This window comes from Triticum dicoccoides, chromosome 6A (assembly GCF_002162155.2).
Source record: "Triticum dicoccoides isolate Atlit2015 ecotype Zavitan chromosome 6A, WEW_v2.0, whole genome shotgun sequence".
In the NCBI taxonomy this organism is placed as follows: Eukaryota; Viridiplantae; Streptophyta; class Magnoliopsida; order Poales; family Poaceae; genus Triticum; species Triticum dicoccoides.
In genome coordinates this window covers 90,773,597-90,782,268 of record NC_041390.1, presented here as the reverse complement: position 1 = coordinate 90,782,268, position 8,672 = coordinate 90,773,597, and positions in this window count along the sequence as shown.

Genomic DNA, 8,672 nt, shown 5'->3' with positions numbered 1-8,672 from the left:
GCACCCATTTATACCTCGTGGGCGCCAAATCACCTTCTCCCCGGGAAGCTCCCTTCTCCCGAGCCGCAAAACCTCAGCCCCACCTCCATGGCGCCCCTACCGCACCAATTTCACAGCCGCCCTCCTCCCTAATGCCGGAGACGCTGTCCATTTCCCGTCGTGCACTGGGCCGTGTGCCTCTTACTCTGTGCTGTTGGTGCTGCCTCGACGACGGCCGTGTGAACCGTACCAGAGCCGATTCACCCCCGCTGTTGTTCACGGCGCCGGAGCGGCTCCAATTTCGGATCCGTCCAGAGTCCTGGCGCTGCTTCGGCGTAGCCGTCGACCGTCGCGACATCGCTCCTTCCCTGCCGCCGGTCACCACCGCAACCGCACCGGCCTCACCGACTCGGCAGCTGGACCTGCCTACTTCACCATGCCGCCAGATAGGTCGCACCCTCATCTCAAATCACTTTATTTAGGCGTTAGTTGTCTGAATTTTTATTCTGGGCCAATCGATTTGCAATGGGAAGCAGCACCCTCGAGGCGGCGGAGCTCCTAGGCTGCCGGTTGGCTGGTGTCTAACGTAAGGGCGCGGTGCCGCAAGTTCGCTGCGGAAGCAGCGCTTAGATGTATATCTTTTAGAGTTGCGTGGGTTGAAGGTACTGCCACCGCCGGATCTGGATGACAGGGAGTCTTTGTGGATTGGCCCGGGGGCGGCGCAACCACGGCAGTGTGGTGGGGTGGGGAGAGGGGTTTTGGCCGGGGCCACGGACGGCGGAGGCAGGCTGCTCTGTCGTTGGTCGCTGGCTCTTCGGGGAAGATTCTAAACAGTGTCAGCCGGGAGGCACAAGACGGCCAGCCATCCGGCGTAGATCGGACAGTACCAAAATAAAATAAAATCGTGTGACCCCAATTTAGTCTTCAGTCAACAGACGTGTGACCACTCTCGTACCTTGCTGTTGATGTCTTAGTGTATTTCTTCAGATCAAAGAGATATGTCGTTCTTAACATTATGCGTTATCTGCATCTTTAGACACACCGTCTTCCGACTCACCGCAGCTGCTCCAACAAGGGAAGCATACACCAGAAGGGAGCTATAGTCCCCACTCAATAGTTCCCTGCATCGAATGCGCGTGCCCGACATGCACAGCCACAACAACTGCAGGGCCATCGACAAGTCAGCACATGATGCTCACTCCTATGGATGGCAGCCCGATAGGTTGTACGCTCATCTTACTTGTGTACAACATTTATGGCTTTGTTATTCATCTAAGCATGGAAAATAGACCATCACATTTCACTGTATATTCATGCTGATCTCTTACGGGTCTTGTTCAGGAGTTAACGTTGTTCCATAGTTCAGCTAAGATACTTGTTCTTTAGGTAACACTGTTCCATAGTTATCATCCATCAGCCAATGCTATCCCACAGGCTGGTGATTATAGTAGTATACCACTTCTAATATTTCCTATGTTGTTCTTTAATACTTTTGTGTGCCATCTAGTTAATCTCGAGTACAAACGATACATATTCTGTAGCTTTCATCTGTGTTCTCCCTTTAGTTTATGAGACCTATTGCTGCTAGTTAACCCCAATCCTACTATTTATGTCGTCTCCTATAGGCACTCATTACATAAATCTAACTACTAGTTGTCTTCCATGCATGTCAGATATAATTGCACACACTGATATATCCACAAGAACCTCACGGAGCAATTTAAAGGCCAATAAACTTGATGTCAATGATACCTAATATGATGGAACATGTAAAGGCAGTTCTTCAGAAGACTTCCAGAAAGATGATGAATCCTCTTCACCCCACAAGGTCCTTGCTCTAACTTGGCCTGTGATATGGGTACAACATGCATATAATGTCCTGGAGTGTATCTACTCTGTTGCAATGGCATGTGCTTAGCATGCTGATCATGCATGTAAATATGTCATGCCTTCCTATTTTACATTCCGCTAGCATACAGTTTTACATTCAACTAGTGTTTGTTTTGCTGTGTTGTCCTGTCGTATCCCTAGCTCTTACACCATACTCCCTCCGTCCGGATTACATGTTGCCGAAATGGATAAAAAAAGGATGTATCTAGAACTGAAATACGCCTACACCCATCCATTTTTTCCGGATGGAGGGAATACATGTCAATATGTCATGCCTTTCTATTCTTTAGTACCTATTCCATCTCTCTGCTGCTGCATGTTTTATAATTAAAGCACCATTCTTCCATACAAGGCATGCAAGGGGAAGACGACTATGTTAGAATCTGAAGGGTTACAAACAAGGCCTTTGCAAAAGATCCAAACGCCAGGAGATAATAAACCAACTCTAGTTTTTATAGATACTGCTCCAGCATAGAGAAACCCAACTCCTACTGATAATAAGCAGATTCCAGTGGCCAAAGAACTAGTCCGCTCCAGTCCAGCAAAAATATGTCAACTCAATTCTAAGAAGCATGTGCATATCCTTGCATCATGAAATTTTATAGCATGCTGATCATATTTTCTACATGTTTCTTACCCATCTCTCTTTTAGAAAATAAGCTTAACAGATAGAAGATTTTCTGCAATGGTATCGTTTATGATGAAAGATTCTTGCAGGAATTCTCTGTGCTCCAATGTAGATGTAAGTACCTGTTGTATATCACTATATTTTTACATCAGCATGTATTTTGTTAATCGGCGTGAATCCAAGCTTTTTCTGATCTAAATTTAGTTGTAGCAAAATGTATGATTAAAGGCCACAATGTTGATTTTTGCAAGGAAAACTGCCTGGTAGTTTTGCATCCTGACCTGCATGAGTGTACTATCTCATATCAGTGGGTTTGAATACTTTGGTTCTGCAGTGGGTTTTTCAGTGTTTTTTTACTGTGTTGTCCTGTTGTATCCCTAGCTCTTACATCATACTCCCTCCGTCCGGATTAAATGTCGCAAAAATGGATAAAACTGGATGTATCTAGAACTGAAATACGCCTAGACCCATCCATTTATTTCCGGATGGAGTGAATACATGTCAATATGTCATGCCTTTCTATTCTTCAGTACCTATTCCATCTATGTTGTAGCATGTTTTATAGATGAATCACCATTCTTCTATATAAGGCGTGCAAGAGGAAGACGACTATGTTAGAATCTGAAGGGTTACAAACCAGGTCTTTGCAAAAGATCCAAACGCCAGGAGATAATAAACCAACTCCATTTTTCATAGATACTGCTCCAGCACAGAGAAACCCAACTCCCACTGATAATAAGCAGATTCCAGTGCCCAAAGAACTAGTCCGCTCCAGTCCAGCAAAAGAATGTCAACCCCGTTCTAAAGAGCGTGTGCGTATCCTCGCATCATGAAATTTTATAGCATTCTGATCATATTTTCTACATGTTTCTTACCCGTCTCTCTTTTAGAAAATAAGGTTAAACGATACAAGACTTCCTCCATTGGGATCGTATTCGAGGAAAATATCTTGCGGGAATTCTCTGTGCTCCAGTGTTGTATATCACTATATTTTTACATCAGCATGTATTTTGTTAATCGGCGTGAATCTAACCTTTATCTGATCTAAAATTAGTTGTAGCAAAATGTTAAAGGCGCCAATGTTGATTTTTGTAAGGAAAACTGCCTGGTAGTTTTGCGTACTGAGTTGCATGAATGTGCTATCTCATATCACGCACATTACTGAATTGTAGTGCTTCTCTGGTTGCCCATTCATTCATTGTGTCAATGTTGCTTTCGTATTACCTTACCTAGCTGATGATAGCTGTGCCATATTGTGTTAATTTGGTGTAGGCTAGTTGCCCAAACGTTCGTTGTGTCAATGTTGCTTTCCTATTATCTGACTTGGCCAATGATAGCAATGCTCGTGTGTTAATTTTGTGCAGGTTGCTGAAGATAAGAAGACACACTCTGAAAACAGCAAGGCAACCCCATTGTTTATTTCTAGTAAATCTAGGCCATGTAATATGGCAATAACTCATGATTAATCTATTTGGTTCTCGTCCTAATTTACGTTATGATGCAGTGGTCAAGACACTCTCCACTATCAATAATACAAGCCTGCCAAAATCGCCATCTGAATCTGTTCAGTATCCTCTGTCTCGAATGCAACGGAATAAATGTATGTTTTTGAACCAATTAATGGCTGAAGCAATGATGGAAATGGTGGATGAATCAGAGGTGCAGAGTCGTGTGACACAACAACTGATCAATGTTTTCAGAGACTGTGTGGCATAGCAGCAAAAACTTGCCCACATGCTTATGGGCGTCATCTGTGCTGAGGTTGCAGATTGTGACGTTGTAGATGGTTAGGTTCTGCTCATTTATTTGCACTGGCATCAATCTTTGATTGCCTAGTTGATGTAATTTCCTGTAATATATTCTGGATGTGCAACGTTATTCCCTGTATGCCATACCTTTGCTCGTCGTAATGGGCTCAAATTATCTAATTTCGCCTAAAGACATGAACGAACTTTAGTGGGCCCATTGAGTTAATGGGCCGTTACTAGGCCGAAAGTTAATGGTCGACCCTCTTACCTCCCGGGTCATTAACAGACCGACATCGAAGCGGGCAACAGGTGGCCCCAATTTATTTCATGGGCCGTTAATAGGCTGTTACTAAGTTTGGGCTACATATGGCCCAACTATACTGTAGGCCTTTAGCAGGCCGAAAGAGACAGTGGGCTTGTATTGGACCATGAAGAGCATGGGCCGCTAAGAGGCCAAAAGTCAGGTCGTATTGTAAACGGCCCAACTGTGTTGTGGGCCTTTAGCAGGCCAAAAGAGAAACCGGGCTGGTATTGGACCATGAAGGGCATGGGCCGTTAAGAGGGTAAAACTAAGGTCCGACTACAAATGGCCCAACTCATTTATGGCCCGTTAACAGGCCGAAAGGCACACAGGGCCGGGAATTGGCCCAACACTTAAATGGGTCGCTAAAAGGCCAAAACTCAGGTCCAACTACAATTGGCCCAACTGATTTATGGGCCGTCAACAGGTTGAAAGTGACACCGGGCCAGAAATTAGCCCAACACTTAATTGGGCCACTAAAAGGCCGAAACTCAGGTCCGACTACAAATGTCCCATCAGATTTATGGGTCGTCAACAGGCTGAAAGACACACTGGGCCGGAAATTAGCCTAACATTTAAATGGGTCGCTAAAAGGCCGAAAGATGCACATCCTCAAAATTGGCCCATCCATTTAATGGGCTGTTAATAGGCCGAAATATCATCGGGCCAATATTGAGCCCAAGTATATAGCGGGCCGTAAACGGGCTCGAACTGACGATGGGCTTCAATGGTGTCAAATCTTTGACGGGCCGAATTGGCACATCTCGTATTAGCCGTGGGCTTAAATGGACCTGACACAAGTAGGCCTTATATGGGCCGGCCTGCTAATTTTTACTGGGCCGGCCTTTTTCACCGGAATGGGCCACTGTTGGGCCGTGCCATGTGTCGACATATCATAGGCGCCTATCTGACCCACTGACAAGCTGACACGTGTTTCGTCCAGCCAATAAGAATTTTACACGTGGAAATTTCCCATTGGTCGGGGCTGTTAACGGGTTATCAGATCCAAAACCCGACCCGGTAGCTTAACGGCGTTCCGTTACGGTGGATGCCACGTGTCAGTCACCCTTGACGAAAGCACTTCTGTGACGCGCGATTTATCGTCATGGAAGTGGACACTTCTGTGATGATAATTTTGGTAATGTCATGGAACACTTCTACGACAGCACAGGTATGACTATCTTGATTCTGTCATAAATTTTTCATGGATGTACATGCATGACAAAAAAGCGACCTACTGTGACAAACACGTATCATCACGGAAGTGTATTTTTTTTGTAGTGGCTTCCCACGATGCCTCGGCGATCGCACGACTTGACAAGTCCCTGCATGCAGAGAAACCGGTCATGATTACCTGCGATTGTGGTGCTCGGCGGTTGGCCTCCTCCGGCTATAAGTACGGGGCTGGGCGAGCCCCTTCAGTCCATCCCTTCTTGCTGCTCCCTTTCTTCTTCTTGGCTAATCGCCGTCCCCATGGCCCCAAAGAGATTCTCGGCCGCGGAGAAAGGAAAGGCCCCCCGGGCAGGGCCTGACCCTCCCCCGACCAAGCGCGGCCGAGGACACCCTCGCAAGTACACCACGCTCCCCGTGGTAGCCTCCTGCGGTCATGGAGGTGGTTCCCTGTGCGGTGGTGAGCGCCCGGTTGTCGACGGGGGGCACGCCGTGGGTGTGCGCCCCCCTAGGCCACGCTTCCGCTCTGCGGAGGTGCTGCCGGAGTTCGTTGTGTGGTCGGCGGACCCGACCAGCACCTGGCTCCAGCTCCCCCGCTTTTTGTAGGTGAGCTGCCGGCCAGCGCCCGGTGCAGCTTCTGGCTCCAGGCGGATGGTTGCTGCAGCAGGGCCTTCTGGGCTTCGCTGGAGGTCTCCCCTTCCAAAAATGGGGCCCTGACTCGCGGCTGGCAAACGTTTGCCCGCGCGCGCGGCCTGGGTCAGCGGTGCACCCTGCACTTCAAGTTTGATAGTGACGCCACCCTCTACGTGAGGGTGTTTGGGGAAGATGGTCGCCGCGCTGGGTGCTGCCCCGAAGATGGTGACCGCGGCCGCCTGCCCAGCCCCGGAACCGACCAGGATGAAGACAGCGCTAGGCGTGCCGCCGGCGGCGCTCGGGGCTCGCCAAGTTTCAGCGACTCTCCCTCAGGCAGCAGCTCCTCCAGCGGTGGCCGCGACTAGCCCCCGCACCGTAGCGCCCGCCTGGGTGAAGGCAGCAGGTCCACCCGCCGCCGTGCCCTGGTGAAGCGAGAGGAGGCGTCCGCCTGAACCCCAGGAGCAGCTCGAGCTTTTGCTGTAGGTTGGTGTTGGATAGGCCGTGTCCATTTTGTTTCCTTCCTTTCCTGCGTAAGAAGAAGGTAGTACAGGGCCCCATGGGGGCGTGTTAGAACTGTTGCTATCAAGTGTCGCGTTGCTTTTGCCATTTCTGCGCTATGTTTCCGTGCTGCGTGTCCATGTGCGGGAGTCCTTTGAGCTTGGTGGATCTTGATGCGGCCCTCGCCTCCGGAGGCTGAGGCCTCGCCGTGCGCTTCATGCCCTGCAAGGATTAGTTAGAGGGGTAACCTTTGGTCTCGGCAGCGGGGGTGATCAGCCTAGGTCCCGCGTTTGTGTCGCGATGCCCGTGAGGCACGGACTGGGAGGGGTGCTCCTGCAGAGGACTCAGACAGGAAAGCTCCAGACGATCGGGGCAGAAGACGCTCGCGAGGGCGCCCGCGAACATCCCTCGCGAGACTTGTGCGAGAGAAAATGAGGCGAGTGGATGAAAAAGACAGAGTCACAAGCTAGGAACGCCAACAACTCCAATAAGACTTCAAACGGGAATAAACACGCCAACTGCAGAAAGCAAATGAAAAAGCTACGTCCGACACCTATTCTAGTCTTCGACGTCTTCTCACCAGCGCGGAGCTAAGTGCTGCCACTGGGCGTGGGCGGGAGCCCCCGAGGCCCAAGGGCGGCACTCCGGAGACTCTGGGGCATGTACAACCCCACTCATTATTACGTGAGAGTGTCACGGGCGGCGAGCTTCACAGGCATTTGCCTTCTTCACAGGCACTGGGCCTTTCCCAAAACGCGATAGCTTCACATGCATTGGCCTTCTTCACAAGCACCGGGCCTTTCCCAAAACGTGATAGCTTCACAGGCACTAGGCCTTTCCCAAAACATGATAGCTTCACAGGCATTGGCCTTCTTCACAGGCACCGGGCCTTTCCTAGGCGCTAGGCCTCGCTCAGGGGTAGAACCTCCGGAGATGTTGAATGTTCCATGCGTTCTGGATGGGTACTCCCTCCGGAGTCTCCAAGCACGCGGAGCCAGGCCTGGAAACATGAACAACCTTGAACGGGCCCTCCCACATGGGAGAGAGCTTGTGCAGCCCCTCCCTGGAGAGAACCCGTCTGAGAACGAGATCCCCTACCTCAAGGGTCCTGGGGCGGATGTTGCGGCAGTGGTATCGTCGTAGCGCCTGTTGATACCTTGCCGCTCGCAGTGTGGCTTCCCGACGGTGTTCCTCCCCCAGCATGAGATCTGTCCCCCGCATGGCGTCCTGCTGAGCCTCGTCGAATGCCAGGACCCGTGCGGAGCGACACCTCACCTCGTGAGGGAGAACAGCCTCTGCTCCGTAGACGAGGAAGAATGGGGTCTTGCCAGTCGGCTTGGTCGCTGTCGTGCCGATTGACCACATCACGGACTGGAGCTCGTTGTACTAGCCCCTGCCACGGGCTTCCAGCTTCTTCTTGAAGGTCCTGGCTTTGAGGCCCCTCAGGACCTCTGCGTTGGCCCACTCGGCTTGGCCGTTGCTCCGGGGTGTGCTACCGAAGCGTAGCATATCTGCGTTCCAAGGTTAGCATAGTACATTTTGAAGAGATTACTGGTGAATTGCGAACCGTTGTCGGTGATGATGCGGTTGGGCATCCCAAATCGGCTCACGAGGCCCTTGATGAATTTGACCGCTGAGCCTGCCGGGATTGTGCGGACGGCTTCCACCTCAGCCCACTTGGTGAATTTGTCCACGACGACGTAGAGGTAGCGATAGCCCCCTGGCGCCCGAGGAAACGGGCCCAGAATGTCGAGCCCCCAAACTGCGAACGACCATGAGAGGGGTATAGTTTGTAGACTCCCCGCAGGCTGATGGATCTGCTTAG